The sequence below is a fragment of the Castanea sativa genome, chromosome 8 (genome assembly GCF_040712315.1).
Source record: "Castanea sativa cultivar Marrone di Chiusa Pesio chromosome 8, ASM4071231v1".
Taxonomy (NCBI): Eukaryota; Viridiplantae; Streptophyta; class Magnoliopsida; order Fagales; family Fagaceae; genus Castanea; species Castanea sativa.
The window spans coordinates 9,140,105-9,160,833 of NC_134020.1; the positions used below are offsets into that span (position 1 = coordinate 9,140,105).

The following is a 20,729-nucleotide window of genomic DNA, read 5'->3' on the forward strand; positions in this document are numbered from 1 at the left end:
ATTGGCAATAGGGAGGAATTGGGGCCAGTATTAATTTTCAGTAATTTTCAATTGCACATCTCTGACAAAATAATACTATTTGTTTGCTTTTAATAGGTTAATGTATATGATTGCTACACTGTTTAAATTTTGTAGTTCCCTTTTCAAGAATATCTTGTGGCGAAAGAAAAGGTGTTACTCACGAGGACAACAATTTTTGTTTTTACTTTATTCTATGGTCAGAGGCTTTGGACTTGAAGCATCTCTTCTTCTTTTTGTAAATTCTAATCCACAAAATTGGTACTGTGAGTTTACACATTTTGCAAAATTATTCCTTATATAGAGTGACAGTAATACCCCATGTTTTGTAAACACTACCATCCAAAGAAGAAAACTTGTGGATAGATTAGTAAACTTGGGGGGTGAGTGGGTTTGATATTGGTAGAGAAAGGAGAATAGGGGTTTTGGGAAAAATTACACGTGGTGTTTGAATGTTGGGAACACTGGAAAGAGGGGTAGTCGTGGCCAGATATGATGATGTCAGTAATAGCATGTGATGCTATCATGTGGCTCTCTTTCTCTCTCTCTCTCTCAAATCAGAATTTGGTTCTTAATGGCTTTAGCTAGGGTCTTGTCAAAACCAGATGGCCATCAAAAGAATCTGACAAATTCCATTCACATTTTCTAGCTAATTTAATTTGTTCCTACGTAAAATAGAGGATAAGTACAAAGAAATTTTTTTTTTTTTTTTGAGTAGTTGAGGTCAATTTTTTTTTTGGGGGTTTTATTTATTTATTTATTTTTTTGGTTGTAGTAGTGGAGAATTGGGATCAATATATTGAGATATGAGAGCATTTATATTTGGTATTTTTAGACTATTCTATTTTACCATTTTAAAAACTACTTTATCTATTGTACTAGACCATATTACAATACATTCAACATCTCAAATTTTAATTTACAATACAACAAATTAAAATAATATAGATTATACAATAAAATAATAAACAAATTATCTATCTATTTCTCATTTGTCCTTGTCTCTTCCTCACTTTCTCAACAACCAAACAAACAATTACCACCATGCCACCACCATGCCCACCACTGCCCTCTGCCCTCTGCCCATCAAAATCCCAACGAAACAAAAACCCCAAAAAATAGAAAAACAAAACCAACCAAGTACCCAATAAAAACCCAAAGAACCCATATCAACCCAACCAACCAATCCAAACACCAATCACAACCACAATGAGAATCAAAGGACAAAATCACCAAACCCACCAAACGCTGGCCACCAAACCCAGAAACTGGCCACCATGCCACACCACTAAACACTAGTCTCTATGTCGATCTCCACACCGGTCTCCACATTGGTCTCCACGCCAATCTCCACCACCCTGACCTCCATGCCACAACACCGATCTCAACTGCGCCACCAGCCTCGCCACCATGCCAATCTCAAAGAAACTGATTGGAATGTGACTATTGGAACAGAGAGAAGGGCCAGAAAAACCAAAAGAAACCAGACACCAGTCTCTAATGCCGATCTCCATGCCGATCTAGAAATTCATCACCCATGACAGCAAACCCCCCACGCCAACAGATAGAGAAGAGGGAGACGAAGATAAAATAGAGAAGAGAGAGAATGAGTAAAGAGAGAGGGAGACAAGTGAGTCAAAGAGAAAGAAAGACTGAATAAAATGGAACATGTTATTTTACAATTGTGCTACAATACCGTCACAAATTTGTGATGGTACTGTAGCACTATTGTAAATTTTTTTAGGATACAAGACCAGATAATGAAGTGTTTTTTGTATTTTGATGGTAAAATATATCAACATATGGCATTTAAGAGACCAGATGTAAATGCTCTGAGTCATAACCTTTTGCATCCTATTTTGAATGATCCTCATGTCAAAGGTCCTAGTTTTACTAAGTTGGAATTATATAAAAAGGATGACCTTTAAAATTTGTTAAATTCATCAGTTTTAAGAAAATAATAAAAAGTAATATAGCACACTCCTTTGTGAATAAGTAGGATTGTATTTGAATACTAATTTGGTTTACTTGCATTTTAAATGGTTCACAGATGTACTACAAGAAATAAGATTACAAATTTATAGATAAAACCCTACTTTCCTTAATGAATGAGTAGGATCGTGTTTAAATACTAATTTGGTTTGCTTACATTTTTAGTGCAAATTAGGTGTAAATGGTTCACAGATATCCTACAAGAAATAACATTACAAATTTGTAGATAAAACCCTACTCTCCTTAATGAATGAGTAGGATCGTGTTTAAATACTAATTTGGTTTACTTGCATTTTTAATGCAAGTTAGGTGTAAATGGTTCACAGATGTCCTACAAGAAATATTACATTTACAAATTTGTAGGAATGACAATGGACTACAGAAAAGACTAATTTACTTGTGAGTAGGATCCAGATGGATATTAATAAGGGATGGGTTTTTTTTTTTCTTCCTTCTTTTTGCCTCTTCCATCTATACCAAAAAGTACAATATTTGGACTTTGAAGCCTGTAAAATATATAGAAGTGGTAAAGATGGGGAGCATAGGACTAAGGTGGAAGAAGAACATGTAGCCAACCACTGCCATTGTGTTGTACACTTGTACTTTACCAGTAAAAAGTACACAGGCTTAAGCTAGAAAAATTGTTGTTACACTCACAATAGTGTCCTCTACATACATATTTAATTTTTTTTTTTAGATACCCACAATAAGATGTGAATAGTAATAGTGTGTACAAAAGATATATATACTAGTAAGCATGGACAGACTCCAGATTTTAAGCTAGCGGGGATTAGAGTATAAAGAAAAAAAAATTAAATAGGCATCTATATAGTATTAAAAAATTATAAATATACAAAATCATTATTTCTAAATACATTAAAATGCAAGCATTTACCAACAAAGACAAAAACAAAAACAAAATAATATTTTTTTAATACTAGGTTGGCTTGGATTTTTTTTTTTTTTTTTGAGGTTAGAGTATCGTAGTGATATTGCTAAAAATTTAGCTTTTAGCATCTTAAAAAACTACTTTATCTATTTTACCACCTCTCCTTACAATACACCCAATATCAAATGTTCTATTTTTTTATCATTTCATTTAAAATAATATAAACAACTCATTAAGATAATAAAGGAACATAAAGAATTTGAGTTTTTTTCATTGAAGGAAGAGATATAATCTTAAGACAATACTGTATTTTATTTTTAACAACTTACTACAGTCAATTGGTATTTATACCAGTTTACTGTAGTTGTAAAAAAATTAGCTTTAGCTTCTTCTATAACACATGATTTTTTGGTTCTTTGGTAGTAAAATAGTTTTTTTTTTTTTTGGCTAAAATACAATCACCATTGTGAATGTTTTTATTAAGTTTTTGGTTTAGATAGTTGCTATTTGGGTGAAGTTAAATAGGCTTATTGAGAAAAAAGAGGGCCTAAGGTTTTAAAAGGGAGTCCAACTACAAAAATAAGATATATAATAACTATAAAAAAAATAAAAATAAAAAATTGGACCCTGGGGGTCCTGGGCCCCCACCTAGGTTTGTCCTTGCTAGTAAGTATGGTAATCACTGTTCAAAAAAATATTGAATAAATTACTCGTGGTGATCTTTAAATAAGTATATATATCTTGAATTTTTGACTACATCCATACCAATTGATCAATCTAAGTTGTCATTGAAAAACTGTCAACTACTATATTAATCTTTTAGTTATATATCAAATATGAATAGAAAGAATGATATCCTCTAACGTAATACAAATAGTGATAAAGAAGAGAAGGGTTGAACTTCAAATATACGACAAAAAAATACTATTACTATTGAGCTATCACTTAAATTCTAACACTTTAGTCATTAGACCAAGGAAGAGAAATGTTCATGAAAAATAATGTGCTAAACTTTACTAATGGTGACTCTTACCTCCAAATATTGGTTCAAGAATGTGCTAAACTTACTAATAGACATAGGCAAACATGTTTCCCCTATGTGAAAGATACATGGTTAAATCTCATCATTAAGTTCTTTATATAAACTAATTTCTGTGGACTTTGTGAAACCAGGTGAACAGTTTAATTTCTTGGATTCTGTTGGAGTAATTATCACGTGGATATATAGCAAGACCTAAACTCTTTTGTTTCTGTGGGAAGAATAATGGAATGAACACTTTCTTATCAATAGAGAGGCCCACTTAACTCAAGTTTGTTGAATTAAACTTTGGAGGGACGGGGCAGGGTATGGGAAAGGGTTACCTCTAAATTGATTTGGAAAAAACTTCCTCCAACCCACAACTTGGAGGTTAAAAGACTAATTATATGTACTTTTTAGTTATATATAGTTTTTCAACGAGTTATATGATTTGTTAAAATAAAACATATGAATAATTTTATAAATCGTCACGTAGTGGGTTGAAGGAAATTTTTTCAAACTAGTTTGGATAAAAAACTTGTAAAAAAAAAATTATAGTAACAATACTAGCTATGATGACATAAAAAATATATATGTTCTTATAATGGATGGATTAATAATAGAAAAGTATATAAATCGAATAATTTTTTTTCAATAAAATAGATTTAAAAAATAAAATAAAATAAAAAAATTTCTTGACAAGCACATGTGAGAGGCGGGAAGACTCCCATAGAGTCTTTAGATCAGTTAATATTTACATTACAGGTCCCCAGTCAGACTGACTTCCATGGGTTAAAAATTTAAATAGCCCCACCATATTAATATAGTAAGGAATTTCTAATAGTACATTACAATCATCTGGGATCATTTAAAATAAATTCTACTGCTATAACCACAACTAGACGTACAAAATTGATCTGGATACTCTAGAGCATCTGTATCAGCTCTTTTAATAGATTTTATCTATTTTACATAAAAAAAAAAACCTATTCTTTTTTATTTTACATCATCATTTTTACAAAATATTCACATCAGTTCATTTATTATACACTATTTTATATAAATAATATTTTTATATTCTTTTTTTACAAAACACCCACCGTCACTTTTACAAAACACCCACATCAGTCTATCATTTTTTAATACTAAAATAATGTAGCACTTGTGCATTTATGCACAATTTTACACCCACTGATATAGGTATTTTTTTTTGTCAAAATGTATAAATTAAGCATTTTTTGTATTTTGCAAAACTTTGCAACCACTGATGTGGTTGCTAAGGGTTTCAAGCAAGATATCAAAAATGATTTCCTTTTCAATAAAATGGACCCTTTCTTCTTTCTCTTAGCAGAGTTTGTGCCGTGTCTGCTTCCACTACACTTGGGACAAAACCAGCCATCCTCTGGGACCTCTTGAAGTGGAGGATTACAACAATTTATGTGGGTACCAACCCCACAACCAACAGAACCACTTTCATTACCACAAACCAACATGATCTCCCCTCTATCATGAGAGCCACAAACTGTGCAGGCTATATCATTACTACCATTATCATCTGATGGTGTGGAGACTGTGGACTCCTTGACAATCTCTTCTGCCTTGCTCTGCAGGTAAGCAAATGACTTCTCTGCCCAAGCATGAGCGTTGTATAGAACATGTTTGTCAAGGGAGTACCCAGGCTTGCAAACATACTCGACTATGTAATCAGCTAGATCACAGGGTATCTCATGTTTCATAAACTCCTGGACCCACAAATCAACATGTGGCATGCCGGGGCTGATCATGGCAAAGTCAACTCGATCATTAAGAAATCGGGTATAAGGAGGAGAAGTTGCCAATATAGTCCTATCTCCAGCCTTCACAGCACGCTTAAGAGTATCCTGTTTGATCACACATGATGAGATGTATTAAATAGAGTCTACAAACTGTAGTGCCCACTAATTAAGTTTGTACAAGATATATATCCTTTGTAGAATATATGGGAAAATTTGCAAGCAAAAATTGTAAAATGAGATTTTAACAACATACCAAAGTTGGTGCTATGCATTCTCCATATATGATAATGCGCATTCCATAAAATGCACCATGACCTGTTTTCTCCCTCAAGTGCCGCCACTTCCTTGGAGCCTCCAAATTGATGGCACCATCTTCAATTAGGCCATTTTTGTACCATTTGTAATATTCCTCAGCCAAAAATCTTCCTGCCTGACTACAAGCAGTTAAATAATCGGTCTTAAGATTCCACCTGCATTCAAGATTGAATCATTTAGAACATTTGAACATCTATTTAAGATAACAAATCCTATGTAGCATATAGCAAGTTATCCCGAACTTCTCACAAGAATGGGCAAAGTTTTACCCAGTGTCCCCCAGATCAACTGGAGAATAAACCTTGATGTAAAAATACTATTTTTCTTGGCAAAAAAAACACCAGTTGGAATTCAATCAAATAAGTTGCCATTGTTATGCAAAGTTCTGAACTTATTTACATACCTTCCAGATGCAACTGCAGCAAAGAACTTCTCTGTCCTGCGAATTGGATCTGGGGTTATAAAGTGTGTAGCCTGGTATGACCATTGATGAGAATCTCGGCAAAGATTTCCTTTCAAACGTCTAATAACTTGTTGAAACTCCTTTCTCTGTAGTCAAGGTCCACTCAATATAAACCATGCAGGTTCAGTTTTCACTCTGTTTGGTATATCTCTTGCTGATATTGAAGAATTTCGACTCACCTTCGCTGCCTTTTGATTGACCTTCCTTGGTGTCATATTAGAATTAACAGATGATTTCCCAACACACTCTTTGCCCTGACTTATATTTTGAACTGGCTTGTTCTCCTTCTCCGCTTCAACAGAGTTCTCTGACTTATTTGCGGGAATGGAGCAGCTCTTAGTTTTGGCAGAAGGAAGCAACACTCTTTCTTCCTTTACCGTCCCAGTCCCCTCACTGTTCTCAGTAACAGTCTCTTCACCATCCTTACCTTTCTGAGATTTCATTATATCCACCTTCACCTTGGTTCTACCTATAGGGCGCTTTTTCCCTTTATTCATCTTCCCTTTCACGCCATCTCCATCTAAGGTTGATTCAATATGTTCAAACTTCTTGTCACAAACCGCTTTTTCTGGTTCACTTCCCTTGGTGCCTTCCTCTAAAGCCTGATCATGCACACTATTCTTGCAGTTATTTGTTATATGCTGTGTCTTGTCTGAATTCTCTTCCACGATTGTAGCTTCTTTATCTGTCAATGTAACCAGCCCAGACTTCTCTTCACTAAGTGGCTTCTCCAACTCAAGTTCAAGCCTGTCCTCTGGAGCCTCAGTTTCATCATCCATCAATTCATTTTTATTCTCTCTATCATCCCTAGACTTCAGGGCATCTCTCATCTCCACCTCCTTCACTGGTTCAACGTTATCAGTTGGAGGAGATATCTCAAGCAGCATAGCAACAGAAGACTTCTCATGATCTGCTGTCTCTTTCACTCCAACAGAATGAACCACAGCATCATTTTGGGAGATCGCTTTATTTTTTTGTATATTATTAGTAGTTGACTTATATCTTGAACCCAGAGTCTTTCTGGCAGACATCTTCTTCCTAATTTGTTTTGCAAACAAGTCATTTCCTCCTTCAAGCATGCTCAAATTGCCAGGCTTGTCATATTTCAGTCTCCAATTTTTTGTTACTGGGAGAAGACTCCACATTTTGCTTCTCATTCTCTTGCTTCCCTTTCTCTCCAACTATAGATTCGGGGCCATATCAAAATCTACAATGTCAGGCCTGGTGTATGAGGCAGACTTTCTTAAGCTCTGCAAAGATGATTGAGGTGTCTTCTCATCAACAAAGTTATCTTGCCTAGTCTTTGTGGTCACAATTTCGGAGAAAGGCATATCACAGGTTAATGACTTCTCACTAGGAATTGAGGTTTTGGTTGTTAATATCTTAGCGAATGAGTTCGGTGCAGCATTCAGATTAGCAGCCTCATCCTTAGAAAGGTCATTATTTCCAAGTGGAAAATGGCTGTTAGTTCCACTGGCACCATCAATCAGAGAGTGGTTAGTTCCAATACCTGAATTTTATCACCCACCACTAGGCTCCTTGTGATGCATGGTTTCACATTAAGACTCACTTTTGGTGATTTAAAGCCAGCACAAGAAACATCTGCCGTCCTCTTTTGAGGTAACAAACCACTTGACTCTCCTCTATCGACTATAATAGTTTCTTCCATAGATGTTTACCAGAGCCAAATCTGTCTGTCACTTGTTCCATCTTTAAGGAAAAGTTGTCAAAATCATCATTGACTTTACCCAGGGGCACTTTAGAATGATCACTTAAATTTCCTAATACTTCTCCAGAGTACATTGGAATTGAGGATCTCCTTAAGTGACTTAAAGGACTAAACTTGCCATCACGCTGAGTTGACCTTTTGGCACTTCCAGGAGTAGAATTCTAGTCATTTCCCACCTTTGAATGATCTGGAGTTCCATCAAGTGGGTCAGGTAGCTCATCAGAACTAGTGTTCTGACGGCAAAGTGCTTTAAGAACATCAAAATTATCAAAGCTTGTAGCTTGACCAGGTGATTTCTCTATTGTATTATCAACATTCAATGGACCCTTTGGTGCAATCGAAAGTTCACTGACTGATTCAGGTGGCAATTCACAGGTTGTTGATACCCCAATTTTTGAATAATGAGGACCCTTATTCATGTCTTTCCCCCCAGAGTGCCTCACAACAGTGTCTTCAACCTCTTCTTCGGAATCCTTAGCCTCTGCTTCCAATATCTCCAACTCATAGCCACTGTTCAGAAAGAATGCATTCAGTAGATAAATTGCCGTGGTATTCATACTTCAATTTACTCATATAGGCAAGGAGCTCAAGCAATGGAAAGTAAAAAAAGCAAAACAAACAAACAAACAAAAAAACAAAACAAAACAAACCATCAGGAACAACGCAAATTTCAGTGTATTAAAATTCTAAAAATAACATTAAACACATTGATATATGTTGCATCTATTGCAGCAACCAACCAAGATGCTTAAAACTATGCTTGTGTTGCTTAATTAAGACTATACTGACCCATCCACACAAACAACTTCTGCAGAAATCAAGGGTCAACAGGTTCTCACAGCAAGTGTGTCGAGGTGAAATCTCCTTCTAAACCCAACACATTATGGCATTGGAATGCAGAGGCCAAAATGGCCAAATACCACCCTTTTGCAAAATATTTTGCAATATACCACTATTTGTGAAATATTTAGCAATCTACCACCTTTTTAAAACTCGAGTTTGTGAAATTCGAGTTTGCCATGTAACTCAAGTTTCATAAATTTGAGTTCTTTGAAAAAATAGCCTTCAAAATTGCCAAAATTTTTTAATGGTACTCAAGTTCCAAAACTTTTCAAAATTTTTCCATGGTACTCAAGTTCATAGATTGAGTACCCAAAAAGTGGTATATCTCTACATATTTCCGAAACAGTAGTAGATTGATATATATTTCGATCAACAGTGCTATTGTGCCATTTTGGCAGGAACGCAAATGAAGTTTGGGTCGACAAGCAGAATGTATAATTTCCTTCCTTTCTTCTCTTCTTTCTTGAATTATGGTAGAAGACCAAAATAGGATCTATAAATGTTTCTTAATAGTTCAATTGTGTATCACTCAGGTCATGCAATGATGGGGTTCAAGGCTCCAATAAGTTCAAATTGATCATAAATTTCTTTCTTCATTTTCTGTTTGTCAATTCATCTTGTAGTTTTATGGGTAAATACACAAAATGGTGGTACCTAAGGATAAAATTCAAGGGCTGTTATTGATCCCAAAAAAGTAATTTTTTCAATATATGAACACAATAATTTAAAAGAATAGCTTGTAAGTTGTAACTCGTGTGATGCACTAGATTTTTATTTATATCAATTTTGGTTTTAAGTATATGTATTCTCAATCTAACAAATATACATAAATTAATAATATGGTTTATGTATAATTTTTAGATACCAACTTGAAGTAAATAATTTGTAACAAAAACCTTATTTCAATCAAATAAAATATATTAAGAACAATTTTCCTCTAAACCAATTTGGAGGAAAGTTCCTCCAACACATTACGTGACAACTCAAAAGGCTATCCACATGTACATTACATGACCTACTTAATAGTCAAGTGACTTTTTTGCATGATTTTTTGGATCATGTGATTTAATACATGTAGATGGTCCTCTAAATTTTTAAGTAATTAATTGGAGGAAAAGTGCATGTGTATAGTCTTTTGAGTCACCAGGTAGTGGATTGGATAAACTTTTGTCCAAATTGATTCATGGGGAATCATGTCGGGGGGGTAAATACTTGTTACCAAAAAATAAGGGAGAACATTGATTTTATTTTTTAAGTTTAAGAGGAGACTATAACTGTAAGTGCACAATTGCACCTGGCCCCAAGAACAGTTACGGGCTCAGGCCCCAAGAACAGTTACGGGCTCAGGCCCAATGAGCCTTAAACAATGTAATTTGTAGAGTGTGGGCTTGAAACCCAGGTTAGAAGTGTTTGAGGATTAAATGACAAGCCAAAGATTATAAACATTTGAAAACAACAAGGAATACTGTAAGTCTACCTGCTCGGACGTAAGCCGAGAACTGTTCTTATATTATTTCTCTCTCTCTCTTTTTTTCTTTCCTTTTGGTTACAAAAAAGGGATCCCCCTTTCTGTTCTAAGTTGCTCCTTAAATACTACTCTTTTGATACTTTGCACACGTGTGGCCCCAACTCCCCCTTAGCCTAGATATTTCTTTTCTCAGTGCCTTTGAATAGTAACCAGAAGTTTCCCTTCCACTGTTCAGGTGTCACTTCCCAATTAATGCGGCCAGGGTGGTAGGTGCAGGGTCTTTAATGTGGAGGTGACAGCTTTTATCCTTGGTGTTTCTCTTACATCGGTGCTTTCAGGACATTCAAGGGTTTACACCTTTTATCCACTGGTTTTAACCATGTCATTCCCTAACCTTTACCATGAAATCCCGAGTTCTCTGGTGTCCATCCGCAGAGAAATTCACCCTCGGCTAGATCCTCGGATCCTCGGCGTATGGGCCGATCCATAATACTAACAAGTCCTAAACCCAAGAGCAGGTCGGCCTTCCTTAGCATGGCCCAACGGCCCATGCAACCGTCAAAGTCTTTTTACCCCCCACAATAGCCCCTCAAAACGCTAATTTTCAACGTCCGAGGAGAAAAATAGGGTTTTGACCTGACAAGAACTTACTCCACACACTTTGTGAGTTACGGCACGTGTGGAAATCGTTTCGCGTCCCAGAAGATGCCACTTGGCGGTTTTATTTTCAAAAACGCGCGCATTTATTACTGTAAGTTACACTTTGTCTTCCACGTTCAACGGTGAGATGAACATCTAACGGTCCTCGTTCCTCCACGAAACTTTAGGCGGGACAAATATAATTTCAAGGCCGCCTTTTCGCACGTCATGACGCTTCGGGAACCTGCGCTTTCATTTAATTCCTCAGGGGCTAATCCCATCAAAACATCAGCCATCATTCCTTACCTGCAGAAAACCGTGGAAATTTGCACACCTTCAACCTTGTAAGTTCTTGCTCTTTCTACTCTTAAACCTTTTTCTTCCTCGGTCTTTGTCCTCGGCTGTCACTACAAACATTCTCCCTCTTAGAGTTTAATCTCTCGTTCCTCTGTAATGGGAAGATTCAAGTGTCTAGTTGATACCGCCGCTGGGATGGAGGGCTTTAGGGCCAAGTATCGTATTCCCTGCGACGTAGGTCTAAAGTATTGTCCGGCGGAAGCAGTGGCTGATTCTAGGAAAGAGGGAGAGGTTATCATCCCAATGATAGCCTTTATAGAGGGTGGGATGACCCTCCCAATGAAACCTGTAACTAGGGAGTATCTTCGCAACCACTGGTTGTGCCCCGACCAGTGCCTCCCAAACGTTTTTAGAGTTTTGGGTAGTGTCGATGCTCTAAACGAGCAAATGGGTCTAAACCTCACTTGGCACGACGTCGTCTTTCTGTACGAGTCCCATAAACTATCCAAAGTAGGTTACTACATTAAGTCCCGTTCTAGTGTCGTTAGGTTAATCTCCTGTCTGCCCAAATCCAACAAAGGCATGAAGGACGACCACCTGATCGTCTCTGGGAACTGGCACGACGGCTTCCACTGCCCAGTTGAGTGGGGGGATCCAGGTGCGATGCCGTAGGATTAATCTCCCCACAACACAACTTCCTCTAACACACATAGAAATGCGTATTCATACTTACTTAGATTTACTAAATATCTGTGTGAATCTAACCAGGTTTGATTGTTTTGATGTTTTTTTTGCAGATAAGCAACACGTGCGTCCTCGTTTGAGCCACTGTAACGTCGCAGATCTAAACCGAGTACTTCGCTCCGAGGTGTTCGTTAGCGAAGACTTACAACTCCGGGCTGCTCATCTCATTCTGGGGTACACTCCCATTTCCTCGGACTTCCAGGAGATAGAGAACGCCATAGTTGCGGGTGACCGAAGACGAAGGAGGATAAACGTAGCTCGGCCCCACTTTCTGGACGACCGCGATCTCCCGGACGCTCCTCACACTGTTTTGCACAACCGACCTATAGCAGCAATTCCCCTCGCCGTGCACTCCCAGGCAACTGTCGTTCCAGAAGAGCAGGTGTCTTCTTCGCATACACTTGACGACGAGATAGATCAATTCCATTTTGAAGACACCGAGAGACTTCGCGGGAATCAGTTTGTTGTTCTTTCCGACGAGGAGGAAGAAGCCGCGGAGGCCTCTAGAATTGCAGGATTTGTGGTTGCCCTACCAGAGGACAAATCTGAGGAAGATATGGGCAGGATGCAGGGTCTCCTAACCAATAGAGCTGCGAAGGTTGTGGAGAAAAAGACGGGGACGTCCCAAGTTCCCCCATCTCTACCACTTCCCCCTCCTCCAACTGAGCCAAAACTTCCAGCTGAGGATCCCAAGAAGAAGAGAAAGGGGGATACTGAGGGGACGATCAATAAGGACCCCAAAAAACCACGACAACAACTCCCACCGGTCCAGCAGCAGAAGCTGGACAAAGGCAAGGGTAGGGCCCGCTCAGTTGAAAGCGGGGAAATCAGGGACGAGGCCGAAGTGCGCCGAGTACTGACCACTTGGTCCCCCGACCTAAGACTGGACGGCGCACCCATCTCCTGCCAGTCCAGTATAAGGGCGGTTCAACAAGGCCATGCCCACCACTTGGCCGAAGTGTTGGAGCGCCCTCTTCTATTGCCCAAGGACATGGAGACCTTGGAAAAAATGAGCCAGCCACAACTGTTCCTTTCTTTGAAAAGGGATTTAGCGCTGGTAAATTTACCTCTTTTTAGGAAGATTCCACTTTTAATAATATTCATAAGTTGTTTACTATTCCTGATTCCATCATACTTTGTTGCAGGCCATTCAGGAGGTCTTTGTAGCCGAGAAGTTTATAGAAGACACTCGGAAGAAGGCCAGGACCGAGCTGGAGATAAGGCTGGAGACTGAGAAGTCCTTGGGCACTGCTCTTGCTGAGAACGAGAAGCTTACCTCGGAGATGGCTGAGCTGAGGAGAGAGAAAAATGGGGTCGAGTCAAACTTGAAGACCATGAAGACCCAAATAGAAGGACAGCGCAAGCTCCTTCGTGAAAGAGATGAAGAGCTCTCCCAAGCTCAAAGGGAGTGTTCGGATCTGAAAAAGGAACTGGCGCTGATGAAGGAAGAAGCCAGCTCCTTCCAACTCTCTCTACAAGCTGCCAAGCAGGCGAGTTTCGATGAAGGGGTAGCATCCACAGAGGAGCAGCTGACAGAGGAGTTCGCGGCTTTGTGCCGTGAATACTGTCAAAAAGTATGGGGGGAAGCTTTAAACGTAGCAGGAGTTCCTCTATCTTCGGATCTGAGGAAGTCCGAGAACGTTTGGCTTCCCCTGGAAATACAGGAGATTGAAGAAGCTCCTGCTGCTACTCCTACCCCTGAGACAACTCTTCCTGCTCTTCCTCCCATAGTCCGGGAGCCAATTCCAGATCCTACAGAACCTTTGGGTTCCAATAAAGACAAGGAAGGAGGCGGAGATGCCGAGAAGGGACTTAGCCAAGCCACGGAGTCCAATTCCCTCCAACAAAAGAAGCAGACAAAGGAAAAAAGGTTTTGTCTCCTTTTGAATTGGAGTTGAAAGAGACAGAGGGAACCAGCACTTCTCAGCAAGATCCTCCTCCAAAAGCTTAGGACTTAGCTTAGGGCTTCTCATTTTCCATGTTCAGCCTTTATATGTAATACATACCCAAATGATTAATGAAGAACAACTTTACTTGATTTTTACTTGTGTTGCATCTGTTTTTACTTTATTCTTTTTATATTTATCGCAAAAGTTTCCCATTAATACATAACAAAAGTTTCTCAAAGTAACCAAATCTAACTCCAAGGATTGCACAATCATAATTTCCACATAATCATGCGCACATTATTAAAGATTTGACAGAAGGTGATATGGTTGGGATATTTAAACAATGCCTTTGATTAAAAAAGAAGAGAAGATCTTGTGTAACGATTAAACACTTGTAATGTACAGCATCTTTTCTAGTAGGATGTATGGTCCGAGGACCACTTCTTACACAAATTTGCTCAACACTTAAAGATATGAAACTTAAGATCCAAGTTAATAAACAGCAACACATTGACACCCAGACATAATAAGAAGTTAACTTTGATCAAAGTCATGGTCCGAAGATAAGACTTAACCAATTTTTCGTTTGATTCTTAAGAACGATAACTTCAAATGTTAATTTCCCCAAAGTAGGAGGTCCGAAGACCCGGCATAACTAAGGTTCTGTTTAACAAATGACAAGACATCAATTTCCACGAGGTTTGTGGTCCGAGGACTGCACTTAACCAAGTTTCTGTTTGATTCTTAAGAACAGTAACTTCAAATGTTAATTTCCCCAAAGTAGGAGGTCCGAAGACCCGGCATAACTAAGGTTCTGTTTACCAAATGACAAGACATCAATTTCCACGAGGTTTGTGGTCCGAGGACTGCACTTAACCAAGTTTCTGTTTGATTCTTAAGGACAGTAACTTCAAATGTTAATTTCCCCAAAGTAGGAGGTCTGAAGATCCGTCATAACTAAGGTTCTGTTTAACAAATGACAAGACATCAATTTCCACAAGGTTTGTGGTCCGAGAACTGCACTTAACCAAGTTTCTGTTTGATTCTTTAAAAGTGATAACGTCAAATGTTAATTTCCCCAAAGTAGGAGGTCCGAAGACCGGCATAACTAAGGTTCTGTTTAACAAATGACAAGACATCAATTTCCACGAGGTTTGTGGTCCGAGGACTGCACTTAACCAAGTTTCTGTTTGATTCTTAAGAACAGTAACTTCAAATGTTAATTTCCCCAAAGTAGGAGGTCCGAAGACCCGGCATAACTAAGGTTCTGTTTAACAAATGACAAGACATCAATTTCCACGAGGTTTGTGGTCCGAGGATCGCACTTAACCAAGTTTCTGTTTGATTCTTAAGAACAGTAACTTCAAATGTTAATTTCCCCAAAGTAGGAGGTCCGAAGACCCGGCATAACTAAGGTTCTGTTTAACAAATGACAAGACATCAATTTCCACGAGGTTTGTGGTCCGAGGACTGCACTTAACCAAGTTTCTGTTTGATTCTTAAGAACAGTAACTTCAAATGTTAATTTCCCCAAAGTAGGAGGTCCGAAGACCCGGCATAACTAAGGTTCTGTTTAACCAAATGACAAGACATCAATCTCCACGAGGTTTGTGGTCCGAGGACTGCACTTAACCAAGTTTCTGTTTGATTCTTAAGAACAGTAACTTCAAATGTTAATTTCCCCAAAGTAGGAGGTCCGAAGACCCGGCATAACTAAGGTTCTGTTTAACAAATGACAAGACATCAATTTCCACAAGGTTTGTGGTCCGAGGACTGCACTTAACCAAGTTTCTGTTTGATTCTCAAGGACAGTAACTTCAAATGTTAATTTCCCCAAAGTAGGAGGTCCGAAGACCCGGCATAACTAAGGTTCTGTTTAACAAATGACAAGACATCAATTTCCACGAGGTTTGTGGTCCGAGGACTGCACTTAACCAAGTTTCTGTTTGATTCTTAAGAACAGTAACTTCAAATGTTAATTTCCCCAAAGTAGGAGGTCCGAAGACCCCGCATAACTAAGGTTCCGTTTAACAAATGACAAGACATCAATTTCCACGAGGTTTGTGGTCCGAGGATTGCACTTAACCAAGTTTCGTTTGATTCTTAAGAACGGTAACTTCAAATGTTAATTTCCCCAAAGTAGGAGGTCCGAAGACCCGGCATAACTAAGGTTCCGTTTAACAAATGACAAGACATCAATTTCCACAAGGTTTGTGGTCCGAGGACCGCACTTAACCAAGTTTCGTTTGATTCTCAAGGACGGTAACTTCAAATGTTAATTTCCCCAAAGTAGGAGGTCCGAAGACCCGGCATAACTAAGGTTCCGTTTAACAAATGACAAGACATCAATTTCCACGAGGTTTGTGGTCCGAGGATTGCACTTAACCAAGTTTCTGTTTGATTCTTAAGAACAGTAACTTCAAATGTTAATTTCCCCAAAGTAGGAGGTCCGAAGACCCGGCATAACTAAGGTTCTGTTTAACAAATGACAAGACATCAATTTCCACAAGGTTTGTGGTCCGAGGACTGCACTTAACCAAGTTTCTGTTTGATTCTTAAGAACGGTAACTTCAAATGTTAATTTCCCCAAAGTAGGAGGTCCGAAGACCCGGCATAACTAAGGTTCTGTTTAACAAGTGACAAGACATCAATTTCCACAAGGTTTGTGGTCCGAAGACTGCACTTAACCAAGTTTCTGTTTGATTCTCAAGGACGGTAACTTCAAATGTTAATTTCCCCAAAGTAGGAGGTCCGAAGACCCGGCATAACTAAGGTTCCGTTTAACAAATGACACCACCTCAATTTCCACGAGGTTTGTGGTCCGAGGACTGCACTTAACCAAGTTTCTTAATGATTCTTAAGAACGGTAACTTCAAATGTTAATTTCCCCAAAGTAGGAGGTCCGAAGACCCGGCATAACTAAGGTTCTGTTTAACAAATGACAAGACATCAATTTCCACGAGGTTTGTGGTCCGAGGACTGCACTTAACGAAGTTTCTGTTTGTTTATTAATTACGGTTTCTTCAAATCTTTATTTCCCCAAAGTAGGAGGTCCGAAGACCCGGCATAACTAAGGTTCTGTTTAACAAATGACAAGACATCAATTTCCACGAGGTTTGTGGTCCGAGGACTGCACTTAACCAAGTTTCTATTTGATTCTTAAGAACAGTAACTTCAAATGTTAATTTCCCCAAAGTAGGAGGTCCGAAGACCCGGCATAACTAAGGTTCTGTTTAACAAATGACAAGACATCAATTTCCACGAGGTTTGTGGTCCGAGGACTGCACTTAACCAAGTTTGTTTGATTCTTAAGAACGGTAACTTCAAATGTTAATTTCCCCAAAGTAGGAGGTCCGAAGACCCGGCATAACTAAGGTTCTGTTTAACAAATGACAAGACATCAATTTCCACGAGGTTTGTGGTCCGAGGACTGCACTTAAACAAGTTTCTGTTTGATTCTTAAGAACAGTAACTTCAAATGTTAATTTCCCCAAAGTAGGAGGTCTGAAGACCCGGTATAACTAAGGTTCTGTTTAACAAATGACAAGACATCAATTTCCACAAGGTTTGTGGTCCGAGGACTGCACTTAACCAAGTTTCTGTTTGATTCTCAAGGACAGTAACTTCAAATGTTAATTTCCCCAAAGTAGGAGGTCCGAAGACCCGGCATAACTAAGGTTCTGTTTAACAAATGACAAGACATCGATTTCCACGAGGTTTGTGGTCCGAGGACTGCACTTAACCAAGTTTCTGTTTGATTCTTAAGAACAGTAACTTCAAATGTTAATTTCCCCAAAGTAGGAGGTCCGAAGACCCGGCATAACTAAGGTTCTGTTTAACAAATGACAAGACATCAATTTCCACGAGGTTTGTGGTCCGTGGACTGCACTTAACCAAGTTTCTGTTTGATTCTTAAGAACAGTAACTTCAAATGTTAATTTCCCCAAAGTAGGAGGTCCGAAGACCCGGCATAACTAAGGTTCTGTTTAACAAATGACAAGACATCAATTTCCACGAGGTTTGTGGTCCGAGGACTGCACTTAACCAAGTTTCTGTTTGATTCTTAAGAACAGTAACTTCAAATGTTAATTTCCCCAAAGTAGGAGGTCCGAAGACCCGGCATAACTAAGGTTCTGTTTAACAAATGACAAGACATCAATTTCCACGAGGTTTGTGGTCCGAAGACTGCACTTAACCAATCTCCTATTGATTCTTAAGAACAGTAACTTCAAATGTTAATTTCCCCAAAGTAGGAGGTCCGAAGACCCGGCATAACTAAGGTTCTGTTTAACAAATGTCAAGACATCAATTTCCACGAGGTTTGTGGTCCGAGGACTGCACTTAACCAAGTTTCTGTTTGATTCTTAAGAAGTGATAACTTCAAATGTTAATTTCCCCAAAGTAGGAGGTCCGAAGACCCGGCATAACTAAGGTTCTGTTTAACAAATGACAAGACATCAATTTCCACGAGGTTTGTGGTCCGAGGACTGCACTTAACCAAGTTTCTGTTTGATTCTTAAGAACAGTAACTTCAAATGTTAATTTCCCCAAAGTAGGAGGTCCGAAGACCCGGCATAACTAAGGTTCTGTTTAACAAATGACAAGACATCAATTTCCACGAGGTTTGTGGTCCGAGGACTGCACTTAACCAAGTTTCTGTTTGATTCTTAAGAACAGTAACTTCAAATGTTAATTTCCCCAAAGTAGGAGGTCCGAAGACCCGGCATAACTAAGGTTCTGTTTAACAAATGACAAGACATCAATTTCCACGAGGTTTGTGGTCCGAGGACTGCACTTAAACAAGTTTCTGTTTGATTCTTAAGAACAGTAACTTCAAATGTTAATTTCCCCAAAGTAGGAGGTCTGAAGACCCGGTATAACTAAGGTTCTGTTTAACAAATGACAAGACATCAATTTCCACAAGGTTTGTGGTCCGAGGACTGCACTTAACCAAGTTTCTGTTTGATTCTCAAGGACAGTAACTTCAAATGTTAATTTCCCCAAAGTAGGAGGTCCGAAGACCCGGCATAACTAAGGTTCTGTTTAACAAATGACAAGACATCAATTTCCACGAGGTTTGTGGTCCGAGGACTGCACTTAACCAAGTTTCTGTTTGATTCTTAAGAACAGTAACTTCAAATGTTAATTTCCCCAAAGTAGGAGGTCCGAAGACCCGGCATAACTAAGGTTCTGTTTAACAAATGACAAGACATCAATTTCCACGAGGTTTGTGGTCCGTGGACTGCACTTAACCAAGTTTCTGTTTGATTCTTAAGAACAGTAACTTCAAATGTTAATTTCCCCAAAGTAGGAGGTCCGAAGACCCGGCATAACTAAGGTTCTGTTTAACAAATGACAAGACATCAATTTCCACGAGGTTTGTGGTCCGAGGACTGCACTTAACCAAGTTTCTGTTTGATTCTTAAGAACAGTAACTTCAAATGTTAATTTCCCCAAAGTAGGAGGTCCGAAGACCCGGCATAACTAAGGTTCTGTTTAACAAATGACAAGACATCAATTTCCACGAGGTTTGTGGTCCGAGGACTGCACTTAACCAAGTTTCTGTTTGATTCTTAAGAACAGTAACTTCAAATGTTAATTTTCCCAAAGTAGGAGGTCCGAAGACCCGGCATAACTAAGGTTCTGTTTAACAAATGACAAGACATCAATTTCCACGAGGTTTGTGGTCCGAGGACTGCACTTAACCAAGTTTCTATTTGATTCTTAAGGACAGTAACTTCAAATGTTAATTTCCCCAAAGTAGGAGGTCTGAAGACCCGGCATAACTAAGGTTCTGTTTAACAAATGACAAGACATCAATTTCCACGAGGTTTGTGGTCCGAGGACTGCACTTAACCAAGTTTCTGTTTGATTCTTAAGAACAGTAACTTCAAATGTTAATTTCCCCAAAGTAGGAGGTCCGAAGACCCGGCATAACTAAGGTTCTGTTTAACAAATGACAAGACATCAATTTCCACGAGGTTTGTGGTCCGAGGACTGCACTTAACCAAGTTTCTGTTTGATTCTTAAGAACAGTAACTTCAAATGTTAATTTCCCCAAAGTAGGAGGTCCGAAGACCCGGCATAACTAAGGTTCTGTTTAACAAATGACAAGACATCAATTTCCACGAGGTTTGTGGTCCGAGGACTGCACTTAACCAAGTTTCTGTTTGATTCTTAAGAATAGTAACTTCAAATGTTAATTTCCCCAAAGTAGGAGGTCCGAAGACCCGGCATAACTAAGGTTATGTTTAACAAATGACAAGACATCAATTTCCACGAGGTTTGTGGTCCGAGGACTGCACTTAACCAAGTTTCTGTTTGATTCTTAAGAATGGTAACTTCAAATGTTAATTTCCCCAAAGTAGGAGGTCCGAAGACCCGGCATAACTAAGGTTCTGTTTAACAAATGACAAGACATCAATTTCCACGAGGTTTGTGGTCCGAGGACTGCACTTAACCAAGTTTCTGTTTGATTCTTAAGAATGGTAACTTCAAATGTTAATTTCCCCAAAGTAGGAGGTCCGAAGACCCGGCATAACTAAGGTTCTGTTTAACAAATGACAAGACATCAATTTCCACGAGGTTTGTGGTCCGAGGACTGCACTTAACCAAGTTTCTGTTTGATTCTTAAGAATGGTAACTTCAAA

The 20,729-nt window shown here is 38.7% G+C and overlaps 1 pseudogene; it reads right to left on the minus strand.

Annotated features, from left to right (window-relative positions):
- Positions 1-995: 995 nt before the first annotated feature.
- LOC142605836 (BRCT domain-containing protein At4g02110-like) overlaps positions 996-20,729 on the minus strand; it is a 70,825-nt pseudogene continuing 51,091 nt past the window's right edge.